Source organism: Chiloscyllium plagiosum, unplaced genomic scaffold (assembly GCF_037043375.1).
Source record: "Chiloscyllium plagiosum isolate Xiang-an unplaced genomic scaffold, Cpla_swu_hap1 HiC_scaffold_18, whole genome shotgun sequence".
Lineage (NCBI taxonomy): Eukaryota > Metazoa > Chordata > Chondrichthyes > Orectolobiformes > Hemiscylliidae > Chiloscyllium > Chiloscyllium plagiosum.
The window spans coordinates 46,872,187-46,890,779 of NW_028270156.1; the positions used below are offsets into that span (position 1 = coordinate 46,872,187).

Here is an 18,593-nt window from a genome sequence, read left to right on the forward strand (position 1 = left end):
TGTTTGGAAACAAGTGCAGCCAACTTTTGTTATAGATTTTAATGTCAGTCTTCGGAAAAACCTAAAATTAGAACAGTAACTTGTAATGAGATTATGTGTAATGAATTGTTATGCAATAATTTTTTCCAGTATCAATCTCCCTTTAATTTTTAATCAAATATTTTTCCTTTGCCTATCCACCTCCTCTGTTCTCGCTGACCCACACAGAGAGAAGTACATTAGATATCTTTAGGTTATCAAAGACCATGGAGTAAACAAGGTCCCTTGCTGGTTGAATTGTCTCTGTATTGCATGTGTGTATCTTGCCTTTACAGAAGCCTACAGAAGATCACTTTTTGAGTAGATGCAATGAAAGGGCTCATTATGATTTTACAGCTGGGGAGCTATAAACAAAATTGCTGATCAAGCGATTGCGTCCACCCCATAGAAGCTTTCCAGAAACATTTGCTTAACAAACTGAAAACTTGTAGTATTGAAGAGCAACTGAAGGTTGGCCATGAATACAAAGCCATCCTCGCAGGTCAGTGAAGTTGAAGGCTCTAAGTACAGACTGCAGTTGATGAGACAATCAGTACAACAGAATGCAGGTGAGTGGCGCTGGTGGGGGAGGAAGTGGTGGTGACCACAGCAGTAGGGGTGGCGGAAGTCACTGAGCATGTGGCATCAGCAATGATGTGAGGGGCGGAAGTGATGTCATGTGTGATGCATGAGGAATTGTGAGGGGTGGAAGTGGTTGTGGGAGTGGCCATGATGGGGCGGAAGTGACATCATCAATCAGCGTGGGGGTGGCAGCTGCATTAGCCGCATGGCTAAAGGTGTCTGAGTAGTTTCCGAGGCCAGCCAAGCATGCTAAGACATGGAAGGTGCATGCATCAAGGAAATAACTAGCTTCCATAACACATAGTAAGAGCAGAAAAAGCCAAAGACAGATCACTAGAGCAAGGAATGATGCAGTTACAAGGAGCCATGTACCAACCCAACCACACTGCAACCAAGCTACAAAACAGACCATCTAGTTAGAGTCCTACAGCACAGAGACAGGCCTTTTGGCCCAAACTGGTATATGCTGACCAAAATGTCCATCCATGCTAAACCCATTTCCCTGCACTTGGACCATATCCTTCTCATCCTGTATTATCCATGTATTTGTCTAAATGCCTTTTAAATGTTGTTAATGTACCCACCTCACTTACTTCCACTGGCACCTCATTCCAATGCATACCGCCCTCTGTTAACACAAATTGCCCCTCAGGTTCCCTTTTATTCTTTTCCCTCTTACTTTAAGCTGATGCCCTTGTGTCCTCAATCCCCCAAACCCAGGAAAAAGACTGAGTGCATTCACCCTGTCCATGCTTCTCATGATCTTATACACTTCTGTAAAGTCCTCCCTCAGTCTCTTACGCTCTTAAAAAGAAAAGCCGTAGTTTCGTCCAATATCTCTCGAAAACTCAGATCACTGAGTCCAGGCAACATCCTTGTAAATTTCTTCTGCATCTTTCCAGTTTAATCACATACTTCCTATAAAAAGGTGATTAAATCCGAACACAGTACTCTAAGTGTGGCCTCAAAAACATCCTGTATAACTGCAACATAACTTTCCAACTTCTATACTCAGTGCCCTGACTGATGGAGGCCAGTGTGCCAAAAGCCCCCTTCATTGCCCTGTCTACCTGTGACTTTGAGAACTGAGAATCTGAACTCCAAGATCCCTCTGTTTCACTACACTCCTTAAGGCTCTACCATTCATCATGAAAATCCTGAAGAAGGGCATGTGCCCGAAACGTCGAATCTTCTGTTCCCTAGATGCTGCCTGACCTGCTGTGCTGTTCCAGCAATAAAGTTTCGGCTTTGATCTCCAGCGTCTGCAGACCTCACTTTCTCCATCATGAAAATCCTACCTTGATTTTACTTTCCAAAGTGAAAGATTTCACACTTACCTATAATATTGTCCATTTACCATTTCTCGGTCCACTTCTCAAGCTGATCAAGGTCCTACTGCAATTTCTGATAACTTTTATCACTGTCCATGATACGGCCTATTTTAATGTCATCAGCAATGTACGAATCAGGCATTATATATTCTCATCCAAATTATTGTTATAGATAACAAACAAGAATGGGCCCAGCACGGATCCCTGAGGTACTCCATAGTCACAGGCCTCCAGTCCGACAAGCATTGTTCCACTATTACCCTCTGCTTCCTACCATCAAGCCAATTTTGTATCCAATTTGCCAGCTTGCCCTGGAATCCATGTGATCTAACCTTCCACACCAGCCTACCATGTTGAGCATTAACAAAGGCCTTGCTGACATCCCTGTAGACTTCAGGCAGCATCCAAGGAGCAGGAAAATCTACCTTTTGGGCAAAAGCCCTTCATCAGGAATGATGAAACCTGATGAAGGGCTTTTGCCTGAAATGTCTATTTTCCTGTTCGTTGGATGCTGCCTGACCTCCGTGTAGACTACATCTACCATCTACCCTCGTCAACCTTCCTGGCCACTTAATCAAAGAACTCTAACAAATTTGTGTGGCATAATCTCCCACTCTCAAAGCCATGCTGACTACTCCCAAACCTTGTGTTTCCAAATGTGTGTAAAGCTTATCCCTCAGAATCTTCTCAAAAAAACTTACCCACCAAAGATGTTAAGCTCACTGGTCTATAGTTCCCAGACTTTTCTTTGCAGCCCTTATTGAATAATGGCACAATATTTGCTTCCCTCCAGTCTTCCGGGACCTTACCTGTGGCTAATTAGGTTGTGAAAATATCAGCCACAGCCTCCGCAATTTCTTCTCTCGCCTCTTGCAGTATTCTTGGATATATCTGGCCAGGATGAGGAGATTTATTCATCTTCATACATTCTAATATATCCAACCCCACCTCTACTGTGATATGGACTGACCCCAAGATAAGACCACTAACTTCCCCAAGTTCCCAAGTCTTCATGTCTTTCTCCATGGTAAACACAGAGGAGAAATATTCATTGAGAACCTTGCCCATCTCCTGTGCTTCTATACGTACATATCCACTTGGTCATAGAACATAGAACATAGAAGAATACAGCGCAGTACAGGCCCTTTGGCCCTCGATGTTGCGCCGATCCAAGCCCACCTAACCTATACTAACCCACTATCTCCATATACCTATCCAATGCCCGCTTAAATGCCCATAAAGAGGGAGAGTCCACCACTGCTACTGGCAGGGCATTCCATGAACTTACGACTCGCTGAGTGAAGAACCTACCCCTAACTTCAGTCCTATATCTACCCCCCCTTAATTTAAAGCTATGCCCCCTTGTAATACCCGACTCCATACGCAGGAAAAGGTTCACACTGTCAACCCTATCTAACCCCCTAATCATCTTGTACACCTCAATCAAGTCACCCCTAAACCTCCTTTTCTCTAATGAAAACAGCCCCAAGTGTCTCAGTCTTTCCTCATACGATCTTCCTTCCATACCAGGCAACATCCTGGTAAACCTCCTCTGCACCCGTTCCAGTGCCTCCACATCCTTCCTATAGTATGGCGACCAAAACTGCACACAATATTCCAGATGCGGCTGCACCAGAGTCTTATACAACTGCATCATGACCTCAGGACTCCGGAACTCAATTCCTCTACCAATAAAAGCCAATACGCCATATGCCTTCCTCACCGCACTATTTACCTGGGTGGCAACTTTCAGAGATCTGTGTACATGGACACCAAGATCCCTCTGCTCATCCACACTACCAAGTATCCGACCATTAGCCCAGTACCCCATCTTTTTGTTATTCTTCCCAAAGTGAATCACCTCACACTTAGCTACATTGAATTCCATTTGCCACCTTTCTGCCCAGCTCTGCAGCTTCTCTATATCCTGCTGTAACCTGCCACATCCTTCCTCACTGTCAACAACTCCTCCGACTTTCGTATCATAAAGGTCCTTGAGGGGCTCTCTTGATTCATTTTCCTTTAATATATTTGAAGTACCTCTTTGGATTCACATTAATCCTTTTTAAAACATAGAACATTACAGTGCAGTACAGGCCCTTCAGCACTCGCTGTTACGCCAACCCGTCAAACCAATCTGAAGTCCATCTAACCTGCACTATTCCATTTTCATCCCTATGTTTATCCAATGACCATTTAAATGTTCTTAAAATTGGCGAGTCTACAACTGTGGCAGAAAGGCCGGTCCACACCCCTACTACTCTGAGTAAAGAAACTACCTGTGACACCTGTCCCATATCTATCATCTCTCAATATCAAGCTATGTCCCCTTGTGCTAGCCATCACCATCTGAGGAAAAAGGCTCTCACTGTCCACCCTATCTAACATTCTGATCATCTTGTATGTCTCAATTAAGTCACCTCTCAACCTTCTTCTCTCTAATGAAAACAGCCCCAAGTCCCTCAGCCTTTATTTGTAAGACTTTCCTTCCATACCAGGCAACATCCTAGTAAATCTCTTATGAACCCTTTCCAAAGTTTCCAGGAAAGGGTTCAGAGGAGATTTACTAGGATGTTGCCTGGTATGGAGGGAAAGTCTTACAAATCAAGGCTGAGGGACTTGGGGCTGTACACAATACTCCAAGTGCGGCCGCACCAGAGTTTTGAACAGCTGCAGCATGACCTCATGGTTCCAAAACTCAATCCCTCTACTAATAAAAGCCAACACACCATATGCCTTCTTAACAACCCTATAAACCTGGGTGGCAATGTTCAGGGATTTATGTGCATGGTCACTGAGATCTCTCTGTTCATCTGCACTACCAAGAATCTTACCATTAGCCCAATACTCTTTATTCCTGCTGTTCCTTCCAAACTGAGTGACCTCACACTTTTCCACATTAAACTCCATTTGTCACCTCTCAGCCTAGCTCTGTAGCTTATCTATGTCCCTGTGTAACCCACAACATCCTTCGTCACTATCCGCAACTCTACCGAGTGTTGTCTGCAAATTTACTAATCTACACTCTCGACGCCCTCATCCAGGTCATTTATAAAAATGACAAACAGCAGTGGACCCAAAACAGCTCTTTGTGGTACACCACTATTAACTGAACTCCAGGATGAACATTTCCCATCAACCACCACCCTTTGTCTTCTTTTAGCTCGCCAATTTCTGATTCAAACCACTAAATCTCCATCAATCCTATGCCTCTATTTTCTGCAATAGCCTACCATGAGGAAACCTATCAAACGCCTTACTGAAATTGATATACACCATATGAACCACCTTACCCTCATCCACCTATTCGTCACCTACTCAAAGAGCTCAATAAGGTTTGCACAACCTACCCTTCACAAAACCGTGTTGACTATCCCTAATCAACTTATTCCTTTCGAGATGATATAAATCCTATTTTTATAACCTTTTCCAACACTCTACACACAACCAAATTAAGGCTCACTGATCTCTTATTACCAGGTTTGTCTGTACTCCCCTTCTCGAACAAGGGAACATCGTTTGCTATCCTCCAGTCTTCTGGCACTATTTCTGTAGACAATGACAACAAAGATCAAAGCCAAAGGCTCGGCAATCTCCTCCCTGGCTTCCCAGAGAATCCTAGGATAAACGCCATCTGGCCCAGGGACTTATCTATTTTCACACTTCCCAGAATTGCTAACACCTCCTCCTTGTGCACCTCAATCCCATCTATTCCAGTAGCCTGTATCTCAGTATTCTCCTCGATAACATAGTCTTTTTCCAGTATGAATACTGACGAAAAATATTCATTTAGTGCTTCCCCTATCTCCTCTGACTTCATACACACTTCCCACTACTATCCCTGATTGGCCCTAATCTTATTCTAGTCATTCTTTTATTCCTGATACACCTATACAAAGCCTTGGGGCTTTTCTTGATCCTATCTGCGAATGATTTCTCATGTCTCCTGGCTCTTCTTAGCTCTCTCTTTAGGTCTTTCCTGGCTAACATTTCTGGTCAAAACCTCAATATCTCTTGTCATCCAGGGTTCCCTATTCCTGCCAACCTTGCCCTTCACCCTCACATGAACACATAGACCTTGAACTCTAGCTATCTCACTTTTAAAGTTGTATGCTGCAGATCAGGCAGCATCTGTGGAAAAAGAAATCACTGTGGTTTCATCAGAACTTACATTGTATATATGTTGTTATATCATTATATGCCAGCAAAGCAAAATGCTGGTCACTCCCACACAGTTAGTATTCAGCTCAAAAGACTTGGAACACTGCAAAACTACAGTTTTAGCATTCAGTTGAATGGATAGAACATTCTTTCCAAGCGAACAAAAGTCTTTCACGCTTCACAGCTTACAAAGCCACAGGCTGGCAGTAAACTATTTGCCAAAATCTAGATCATGGCAAGTCCTGGATGTACCAGTAAACTACTGAACTGAGCAAGGGTATTGGTTGAAATCCTGTTGTTGTGATAATATTAGACTCTGGGTGTAAATAAGCAAAAATAAATCACACCTTGGACAGACTCAGGAAATTCTTCACCGAAAGAACAATCAATACAGTGGATTCACTAGGAGGAAAAATGCAAGGATTATTTTTAAGGTGGTATTGGTGAAGAGCTGTCTTTTGTTTGGAACAGAGGAGTTGGTCTAGATGCCCTTCCTATGAAACCTATTACCTTGTGAATATTGATATGAGGACATTATCAGTCGCACAGTCACACAAATGCAAAATACTATAAATATTAGGAATCAAATAGAATTAGCAAATACTAGAAATATTTAGCACACCAGGTGACATTTATGAATGGAGAAACAGGGCTGGATATTGCCAGGCCTATTCTCAGCAAAGGGCATGTGAAGTAGCACTACCACTCTGACCTCTGAGCTCATCCACAATAATATGGAGGGGTGATGAATGCCAAAATCAGCAGTGAAGGAGGTCATTTTACTTATCATGTCTACACTAATTCATTGAGCATTTTTGCTTCATGTCAATATCCTGCCTTTTCGCCATAATCCTGCACATTGTTTCTATTTAAATATTCATTTCATACCCTTTGGAATGCTTCAATTGCATCTGTGTTCCCAGATGTATTCTAGACCCTATTTGCTGCGTGTGAAGATTCTTGTTACCTCACATTTGTTTTTGTGATGCAACACTTTAAAACAGTGCCCACTGATTCTCAGGGCTTTTATGAACGGGAATAGTTTCCAGCGACCCTTCATGATTGTCTCTAATTTTGCCTCATAACTGAAGTGTCTCATCCACTTAACCAGAGGGCGACTATGCTTCAGGCAGGGGTGGAGGTGTGTGGTAATTGTGGCGATTGTAATGAGGTCAGTCAGGTGGACAACCTAGAATGAGTTTCCTGATGGAGCCTGTTAATCTGTCCAGTCTGTCAGCCAGGGTTTCCTGATAAGAACAGGAGTATCAGACATATTGTTCCCTCTGAGAGCTGGCTGTGAGGGAGCTGGATCAGTGTCAAGGACTTTTCACATGTAAATAAAGGTTGACTTGATGATGCAATACCAGCCTCTCTGGAGTTATTTCAGTAACCTCAGCCGGCCCGGAATTAAACCGTGCACTTGGCATTGCTCTGCATTGCAGACTAGCCATCCAGCCAGTTGATCTAACTGACTACCATGCTGTTGTGCAGCACAGATTACTTCTAATGCTAGGAAGTAAGAGTGCGTCTGTATATCGAGGGAATCTGTTTGTCGATCAGGACATCTCTGTGAGAAGATAGTACCCTCTTTCCTTCCTACCCATTGATTCTTTAAAGTTCATGCCCTGAGCAAACCCTCTCCACCCTAATAGCCCTGGCTATACAGTCTCCAAGATCCACAGTTATCTTCTTCATTGGCCTACCCCATCCTAGCAGAGCTCATTACTGATTTCTGGGATTACTGCACCTGCAGAGAGTGGGATTTTCTCCCAAGAAAGAGGCTGAAGTCCCAATTTCACTCTATTAATAGTGCACACTACTGCAAACTTTTATATTTGTTGGCAATTGCAGACCATGGGACAGATGCTTTCTTCTCAGTTTGATCTCCAACTGCTCTTTTACTTGGGGGTGGATATGTGGTAGGTGATTGGTGTGAGCGTCCCACTCTAGCGTTCGGTCTACAAAATTGATATTTCAGATAAATACCCTCTTATCAGGATTGTAAAGTATTAGTATTGCAGCAGGCTTTATGCAGATATAGAGGCAAGGAAAGGAGGATGGAGGTGGGGGCTAAAGAACAAAAGGGGAGATCTGTGATTGGCAGAATGAAGGAGACAGTAAAAGCAAAATAAGATGGCAATGACAACAAAGAAACAGAAGTCTGGAACGCAAGGAATGGTAGCAGAATTATAACCAACAACCAACTTCTGAAAATAATGGGAGCAGATGTTGTCTGAAATTGTTGGACTCAAAGTTTTGCCCGAAACGTCGATTTTCCTGCTCCTCGGATGCTGCCTGACCTGCTGTGCTTTTCCAGTATCACTCTAATCTAGAATCTGGTTTCCAGTATCTCCAGTCCTTGTTTTTAATCTGTTTGTACACCAACCAATCTCAATAAAAGATTGCTGTTCCTAAAGCTTGCATATAAATATAATCCAGGTTGTTAATGATAGAGCATTGAAGATTGAAGTCAGCAAATCATACCAGCATTTTGGACATACATCTGTTTCTCACTCCATTCTTGTGACTAGACCTGCTGAATTTGTCCAGTATTCTCTGTTTGTATCATGTCTATTGGTGGCTATGCTTGCACATTATTATGGATGGAAATGTGTTGCTGGAAAAGCGCAGCAGGTCAGGCAGCATCTAGGGAACAGGAGAATCGACGTTTCGGGCATTAGCCCTTCTTCAGGAAATGCCCGAAACGTCGATTCTCCTGTTCCCTGGATGCTGCCTGACCTGCTGCGCTTTTCCAGCAACACATTTCCATCTCTGATCTCCAGCATCTGCAGACCTCACTTGCTCCTGTACATTATTATGTTCATTATTAAATGTGATTCTGCTATTGGAACTCATTTTATTTAACCTACTTTTCTAATCAACCTGATCAGAGATGTTATTGCATACCTCTGGAGCAGGTGGAACTTGAACCCAGGCCTCCTGATTCAGGGGTTGGGATATTACTACTGTGTTACAAGGGGGTCCATGAACAATTTCAATTGAGTTACACCAGAAAACGATTTAAGGTCATCAGTCAAACTCATTATGTGATTCTTTGTGTACACTTGAAGTTTCATCCATAAATGCTCTGGACCTTGTTTAATATAGGCAAAAGGAATCTGTACATAGATTGTATCTTTTTCAAAAAATGGGGTCATGGAGATAACTCTCCTGTGCTGCATACCCATGGAAATGCCCTCCTCAGTTAGAACCTACCTGCTGCCTGCTCTGAGGAACAAGGTTGACAGGTAACTGCTTTTGATGCATTTCTGGGCGAACATTGGTCCAACCAATATGCACCCTTTTTGCAGGTTGTATAAAATGATGTCTTTTTATTTCAAGTTTGCATCCTGATTCTACGAAATCAAGATGTACAGTTTCAACTTCTTGTCTCCTTTCAGCATTTCCTGTTTCGTTAATGTCTCTACTGCTCAGGATAACTCAGCAAAAGGCTTTTGATTCCAAGTATTGATGAAAGTGAGACTGATGTGGCAAATCATGTCCCCACAATTTGTGACTAATAATATGCTGGACCAGAATTAGCGATGTGACAAAACCTAGATTTCTCCATTTTGACTGTGCCAGTGGTCAAGATATAATTAATCTGAAAATGGAGAACAGTAAATGGTAAAATGCAGAGATTTAGATGTTTGCATCAGAGAAATGGAGTCACAAGTCAATTCTATTATAGATCAACTGAAATTGAGTTGGATTTAATTTTCGTTGGTTTAACACATGGAAGAATCACTTTCCTAAATATTTTTATAGTTGATCTACTGTACAACCAAATACATCAAATCTACTATTAATGCTACTTTTAATAATAGGGCAAGCCTAGTTCAACAGTACCTTTTGTTACTCAATGTATTTTACAGAGCACATCATTAGCTCCTCATAAAATTGAGGGAATGAGAGAATAAATAATCTCACCAGACCATGACTTAAGATAAAAATAAATCAGGACATTTTAATTTGCTCCAGAACAATGAATCATTTCTATTTCTATAGATTCACCACTAGTTTGTGACATCATTCATTGTTCTGACTTGTGGTTGCTGAGGGCTTTTAATTTAACCCTTTGCTCTCAAGCTATTCAAAGGTCTGCTACTCTACAGCACAATTTTGCACATTTTGTACAGATTTAAACCATGAATTTAGCTTTAATTTATAATCAGGGAGCAACTCAATGCTGAGGCAACATTGAATGCGCTTCATGTTGCTGATGTGAATCTGTGCCAACACTGTAGTACCAGTGCTTTGAAGACAACTGGTGAGCCCGAAGGACTAAGCAAAGAGTGTGTGTCTGAATCATGAAACTAGCTTGTGCTTGCTTGACCCCTCTATATGTACTTCATCTGTAGAAATATTGCCTGAAAGGTCAACGGATCACTATTCTCAGCAGATATAAAGAACCTGTAGCAGTGGAGCAGTTCGATATGTCGAACACAAATAGCTTAAATTCTTCTCAACAGAAGACCTCGGGGGAGGAAAAGGGGAAGAAAAATGTTGTGTACAAATTCATTTCACCAAACCAGATAACAAGCTGCCAACTGGTGTACAGCTCATGTGCTGAGCACTTTTTTTTGGATCTAGGTATTCTAAGAATATTTTCTGAGCAGCATGGATCCTTCAGAACAGAACTTGCAAGAATTGTTTGGATTCATCCTGTAGGATCTTTCCTGTCCTTGCTTCAGTAGCTAAGCTCCTTTATTTTCAGGCTTTCACATATAGTATTGAGTGGGGACAAGGGCAAGAAAAAGGGCAAAGTGGATGTAATTACAAGTTAGATGGTGGCTAAATCCCTTCTGCTGAAAATGCCAATTCCATCATTTCTACTTCAGTCACCACACTGCATTTGAAAAGACCATGCGATCTGCACAGATTTAAATCCAAGGAAATGCCAAGTGTTAAAAAACTGACTATTTCCAGATAGTAGTTGCAATTATTAACAAACATTTTGGTACAAAAAGGTTAATTAGACAATTAAGTATCTGACACAGAGGGCAAAAGTTCAAGAAAAAGGAGTTAGGCACAATTCCAGCGATGGAATTTGGTTCTCTGTGACGTAACACTACTCTATATTTAGATCTGGGTGAAGATGGTGCAAGAAATATCACCCTTGGAACTGTGACGTAAATTGAAATCTGTGGAAAGATGGATATACAGATGCTACATTGAACATGCTAAGCTAATTTGGAGAATGGACCATAAATATTTAGTGATACACATTTTCTTGTTAGCTTTACAATGAATCTCAAACAATTCATTATGTTACAGTTTTCAAGTTTATGTTGTTGCTATGTCTTAGTTCCATGTTTTTAATCTAACATTAATTTAAAGGGGTCATTCGTAGGTCAAAATTGTTTTACAGGGAAGGGGTGTAAAGTCTTTATGTTGGAGATGACTGTGTGCTCAGAGTTATGAATGTGGTATAGTAAACTTGTACTTTTATCTGAACTAAATAGACAGTTTACAGAGGGTTGAGGTCTCAAGGTCAGTTCATCTGCAGTTCTACCTGGACGTGTAGATCATATGATTCAGGTTGGCAAGAAGCTGGACTGAAAGAAGAAAAGGGTAAAGAAACATCTCTGAAAACTCAGAGACAAGTTTGGTCCGGCAAAATTTGGGAGAGTCATAGAGTCCTACAGCATGAAGACAGGCCCTTTGGCCCAAACTGTTCCATGCCAACCAAAATGCCCATCTACGCTAACCCCATTTCCCTACACTTGGCCCATATTCTTCTAATCCTTCCCTATCCATGTATTTGTCCAAATGCCTTTTAAATGTTGTTAATGTACCTAACTCAAGCACTTCCATTGGCAGTTCATTCCATATGCATACCACTCTGTGTAAAAATAAATGTCATTCAGGATTCCTTTTATTCTTTCTCCTCTAAACTTAAACTGATGCCCTCTAGTCCTTGATTCCCCAAACCCTGGGAAAAAAACTCTGCCTCTTATGATCTTATACACTACTAAGGTCCCCCCTCTGTCTCCTACGCTTAGTCTCTACAAGAGGGAGGGCAACTATAGACAGTTCACCGTACTGGACTGATGTGGAAGAAATGCACTTGGACAGAACATACTGAATTCATGAGGGATTACAATAAAACTAGAATCATAGAGTCCCTACAGTATGGAAGCAGGCCATTCAGGCCATAAAGTCCACACTGACCCTCCGAAGAGCATCCCAACTAGACCTACCCCTCTATCCTATCCCTCTAACTATGTTTCCCATACCTAATTGATCTCGCCTGCACATCCTTGGACACTGGGCAATTTAGCATGGCAAATCCACTTAACCTGTACATCTTTGAACTGCAGACACTGGGAGGATGTGCAAACTCCACACAGACGATCATCCATGGCTGGAATCGATACTTGGTCCCTAGTGCTGTGAGGCAGCAATGCTAACCACTGAGCCACCATGCTGCCCTAGAATGTTCATCAAGCTATGTTGCAGGACAATTCTGTGGAGGAAAAATGCTCATTCTGAAAGACAGATTTGAGACTAAAAGCTCCAATGCTGAAAAAGGAAAAGAACTGAAGTAAACCTAGTAACTTTGGGCTGGTTCTGGGAAAATTGAGACTAGCTAAAAGACTACCTTTGTGAGGTGTGCTTTCGGTTGTAACAGAAGGTAAAAGGGGAATGTTTTGTTATGCAGTTTAATTTATGTGCCTGAATGAATTTGAATTAGCTTTATTGTCACATACTCACATGAGTCGCCACTTGCGGCGTTATCTTAAGTACCTAGGTACAGATTCTTGAATAAGAATTCTTAGAAAAATAAGAATTAGTAAAATAAAAATTTTTTTAAAATCATCATTACAGAAATTCAAAACTTATAAATCATAGTAATAAAATAGAAAGATAAAGAAATAAAAACTTCAGAATAACCATGCTTCCACCATAATATAACAAAGAAAAAAATTTAAAAAAAACATTTAAGACAAAGTCCACTTAGTCTATTTAATGGGCTCTGGGCTCAAGGAACTGACCTCTCCCTCCCCCAGTGGAATCCTAGGCTGGGCCCACCCAAACGGTAAGCATTTAGCCAATACTGTTTTTACTTTTTGATTATAGTAAAAGTCTGAAAATGTGAAATCTTCTGGATGTTGGTTTGCTCACTGAGCTGGAAAGTTCATTTTCAGATGTTTCGTCACCATACTAGGTAACAACATCAGTGAGCCTCTGGACAAAGCAATTCTGGTGTTTCCTGCTTTCTGTTTATATGTTTGGGGTTCCGTGGGTTGGTGATGTCATTTCCTGTGGTGATGCCATTTCTTATGGTGATGTCATTTCCTGTTCTTTTTCTCAGGGGTGATAGATGGAATCTTACTTGTGTTTATTGATAGAGTTCCGGTTGGAATGCCATGCTTCTAGGAATTCTCGAGTGTTTCTGTTTGGCTTGTCCTAGGATGGATATGTTATCCCAGTCGACCATCCCCTGCGAAAAAGAACTGGAAATGACATCACATTGGAAACGACGTCACCACAAGAAATGACATCACCCGACCCAAGGAAACCCAAACATATAAATAGAAAGCAGGAAACACCAGCATTGTTTCGACCGGAGATTCACTGAAGATGTTACGTAGTATCGTGATGAAACGTCTAGAAATGAACCTTCCAGCTCAGCGAGCAAACCTACATCCAGAACCTCAACCTGAGCTACAAATCTTCTGAAAAGTTATTAGTGTAAAATCTTGTTACAATGAAGTCAATTTTTTAAAAATTTACATGTCTCTGCAAAAATAAAAACAATTATGACTGGTTACATTTTGGACATTTTTAGTTCTGGATTTTCTGTTATATTCACATGATGTTCAACTCTGCTCGCAGTGATGAAATTGTGAATATTTGCTAAAAGTCAGTGAGGTCACAAAGCTTTCATTGTTCTCACAGTCAGGAACCTTGATGAAAGGTCAGAACGAATATGAGTGACATTGGTCAAATATATATACATAATGGATAGGAATGACTATAATCTGGTTTATATTGATGTAATTCTCCATTACACTGTCAACGTCCAGTCAGCTGCAGTTTAACTATTGACCTTTGGTGTCATGTTGGCATGATATCTTAAAACTATAGATCTTGTCATATAAGATATAACACCTCATTTCAGAAGGCAGAAATAATCATCTTGGGATGATGGAGATTGGCTTGCCCAAGATATGTGGATTTATACTTCTCTAGTTATCTGTAAAAGTAGCTGTGTGATACCTCCTAATGTACAGTAAATAGTTGGTCTTCCACCAGCATTGGCAAAAGTTGAACACAATAACAATACCTTTGGAAAGGTTAGACTGAATTGCAAGAAATTAGCAAATATTGTAGACTTGGATCACTTAGTCCCTTAAGTATATTTTAGGTTATTTTTGTTGGGACACTTCTTTATTTCAGCTTGTTTTTTGAACACACGAACAATCCCAAGACAAAGCACTTAGACAGGGTTAAAAAAGCAAAATGTAACAGATACCGAGATCTGAACTTGGAATTAAACCCAAAACATTAACTCTGTTTTTCTCTGAACTTAGTTTATATAGCACCTTCAACATGATAAAACGTTCCAAGGTGCATCTCAGATCCATCATCAAATAAAACATGACACCAAGCCAAATCAGGAGGTAAGAAAATAGATGACTAAAAGCTTGTCAAGGAGATCAATTTTAACCCTTTAAAGTAAAGAAGCAGTCTGGATATATGGAGAGATGCAGGGACGGCTCTTCAGAGTTTAGGATGTAGGAATTTGAAAGTAAGGCTGCAAATGGTGGAGCAATTCACATTGAGGATTCTGCTGAGTTATTTCTTAGAGGAGCACAGATACCTCAGAGTTTAGAGACTGGAGGAAATTGTTAAATGAGGGAGAGGTGAGACCATGGAGTTGAAAAGAAGAATGAGAATTGGAAAAAATATAACTTCCATAATTAATTTTTTTTTAAAACCTGAAGATTACACTTCAGTTCTACATGGAACTAGAGAAGCTACATTTATAGACTCATACACAGTATTGGTCTCCTTATTTAAGGAAGGATATAAATGTATTGGAGGCAGTTCAGAGAAGTTCTTTTAAGGTTATTGCTGAGAATGAGTAGGTTGTCTTCTGAGGAAAGGTTGATCAAGCTACACTTGTACCCACTGCAGTTTAGACGAGTAACAGGTGACTTGTTGAAACGTAGGATCCTGAGGGGCTTTGACAGGGTGCATATGTAGGTGATGTTTCATCTTATGGGAGAATTGAGAAGTAAAGGTCACTATTTAAAACCAAGATGTTGCCCATTTCAAACTAAGATTAGGCAAATATATTTTTGGAGCTGTCATTCCTGAAAGAGAAGTCTCTTCCTGGAAACAGAAGCATTAAGTATTTTTAAGGCAGAGATAAATAGATTTGTGTTAATTAAGCAAGTAAAAAGGTTATTATAGCAGGTGGGAATGCATATTTTGGCTTGCAATCAGATCATCCATGATCTAATTGTGGAAATAGGCACAAGGGGCTAAATGGCCAAGTGTTGCTCCTTGTTCATACATTCATTTGGAAAAGAGCAAAGCATTGTTTAACCAAGAGCTAGTACCTGAAGGATGGTAGGCAAATTGGATGTGAGCAAATTAGGAAATGAATGGCAGAGCTTTCAATGACATGGTGAGGGAACAATGTGGAAGGCCAAACAGGAGAATATTTGAATAGTCACAAGTCTTCCAGTAAATGAAGAGCTGAAGGAGGAGAGGAGCAAAGATATATTATGGAGGTAGAAATAGGTGGCCTTAGTGCTGGCACTGATAAGTGAAAGCTCATCTCGTGGTCAAGTGAGGAATGAAGAAGGCCATTCTGTCCATCTGCCCAATTCTATTTTGGAAGGAAGGCCTGGAAGTGTCTCCCAACTCCCTCAAGCCAGCTAAGAACAGCCAAATCATTGTGCAAACAGAAAGTACTTCTATGTTGTAGCATGCAGCTGTTGTAATGGGAACAGACTCCAGCTGAATCATGCTGGGAGTACTGTCTTGGTGAATCGCATAACCAGGGCTATAGACAAGGTTTTAAACTAAATAGCAAGGGCGAGGGTTCAGTTGCACGCAGTGTTACAAAATCAAAGATAAAGGAACATGTAGAATTGCAGGTTATTGTTTGATTTGGTTTTTACCAGAAAATAAAAGGAAGGGACAGAATATGTGAATATTGTATTGCACCAAGGAATCATGGAAGTTTATACTACAACAAACATAAAGGCTTTGCATCATAATGCATGAAGCAGTTTAAATAAGCTAGGTGGATTGATGATGCAGGTCGAAATAAATGGAAATGAGGTCATAGCTATTACAGAAATATAGTTACAAAGAGATCAAAACTGGGAACCTAAGTAGGAGTAGTGTACAGATCCCCCAAACAGTAGCTACTCAGTGGGAAAGTCTATAAGTCAACAAATAATAGGAGCATAATTATGGGTGACTTTAGTCTTCATGTTAATTGGGTTAATCAAATTGGAAAGGATAGCTATGACAACAAATTCATAGAGGATAGTAGTAGCAGGATGCTTTTTGGAATGGAGGGTTATGACTAGTGGTGTTCCACATGGATCAGTACTGGGACCTCTGCTGTTTGTGGTCTACATAAATGGTTTAGAGGAAAATATAGTTGGTCTAATTAGTAGGTTTGCGAACGATGCAAAGATTGGAGTTGTGGATAGTGAGGAGGATTATCAGTGGATACAGCAGAATATAGATCATTTGGAGCCATGGGCAGAAAAATGGCAGATAGATTTTAATCCGGGCAAATGTGAGGTGATGCATTTTGGAAGGTCACGTACAGGTGGAAATTATACAATGAATGCAGAACCCTTAAGAGTATTGATGTGGGGAGGAATTTGGGTGTGCAGGTCCACAGATCACTGAAAGTGGCAGCACAGGTAGATAAAGTAGCAAAAAGGGTCTATTGACAGGGAGATTGAGTATAAGGATAGACATGTTCTGCTGTAGCTTTATAGAACTTTAGTTAGGCCATACTTGGAATATTGCAGTACAGTTCTGGTCACCATACTACCAGAAGGGTGTGAATGCTTTGGAGAGGGTACAAAAAAGGTTTACAGGATGTTGCCTAGTATGAGGGATTTTAGTTATGAAGGTAGATTGGATAGACTGGGTTTGTTTTCACTGGAATGCAGGAGATTGAGGGGTAACTTGATAGAAATTTCTAAGATTGTAAATGGCACGGATAGAGTGAAAAGTATGAGGCTTATTCCCAGTGTGGAGGGGTCAGTTATGAGGAGATACAGGTTCAAGGTATGGCCGGAAAGGGAAGGGGGGTTGGTGGCGGAGGGTGTGGGCTGGATGGGGGGAGGTGGTGGCAGTTTAAAAGAGACATGCAAGGCATATTTTTTTCACATACAGGGTGGTGAGTGGCTGGGATGTGCTGCCAGAGGTGGTGGTGGAAGCAGACACAATATCAGCATTCAAGGAAAACCTGGACGAATACATGAATAGGGAGGGAATAGAGGGGTATGAATCCTGCAAGTGAAGTTAGTTTTAGTATGTAAGGGCAAAAGGTTGACACAGGCATGAAGGATTGAAGAGTGCTGTATTATTGTTCTTTGTTCTTGGTTCTAAGATTCAGTGTTATTTGACATTTCAGAGAGACAGGAGAGGTGGAAAAGCTGGTGGGTGGCGCTACTAATAAAAGATGAAATGAAGACAGTTATGAAAGCTGATCTAGGCTCAGGCTCAGATGATATAGAGTCCATTTGGGCAGGTGTAAAAGACAGCAAGGGAAAGAAGATATTGGTAGGAGAAGTGTACAAATCCCCGAACAGTGCTATTCAGTGGGAAAAGATGTGTGTCAATAAATAATAGGACCATTTAAAAAGAATGGAACAATAATTATTGGTGTCTCTGATCTTCATGTTAATTGGGTTAATCAAATTGGAAAGGGCAGCTATGGCAACAAATTCTCGGGTGAGTTATGGATAGTTTCCTAAAGCCAGATGTTATGGAGCCAATTAGGGAGCAGGCTATCTTGGATCAGGTCATGGCGCAGAATAATGAATGACCTTCAAGCAAAAGGTACTCTAGGAATTAGTGATCACAACATGATAGAATTTAATATTCAGTTCGAAGGTCAGAAACTTCTTCCATCTCTTCATTCATCATTGTGAGCTAAGTCAAGGTATCTCCTACTCACTTCCTCATTTCAGTGTTGATGTTCTCAATTTTGAATTTACCTTAAGCAGGTTGTTCAATCTTTTCTTCTTGAACTTTTATTTATCTCTCCATAGCAGAGAGCTGAGATTTTGACTCCAGTAATTCAGAAGAAAATTAAGTGTTCAATCGTTTTTTTTTCATATTCTGTTCTGTAGGTATTTCCTGAATAATGTGCTGCAGTGTTTGTTGTATCTCTGATGTTTGAAGTGTTTCATGGATTGTGACGTGAGCAAGGTCATGGCAAGCTGGTATATCTGCCGTTGCTGGTCCATCAGTGTCTACAATGTATGGCACTTCCAATGTTAAGGC

The 18,593-nt window shown here is 40.9% G+C and overlaps 1 protein-coding gene across 1 annotated transcript in view; it reads left to right on the forward strand.

The window, feature by feature from the left end:
- The window catches only part of LOC122557836 (serine/threonine-protein kinase BRSK2-like), a 966,919-nt gene that overhangs the window by 209,422 nt on the left and 738,904 nt on the right, over nt 1-18,593 (forward strand).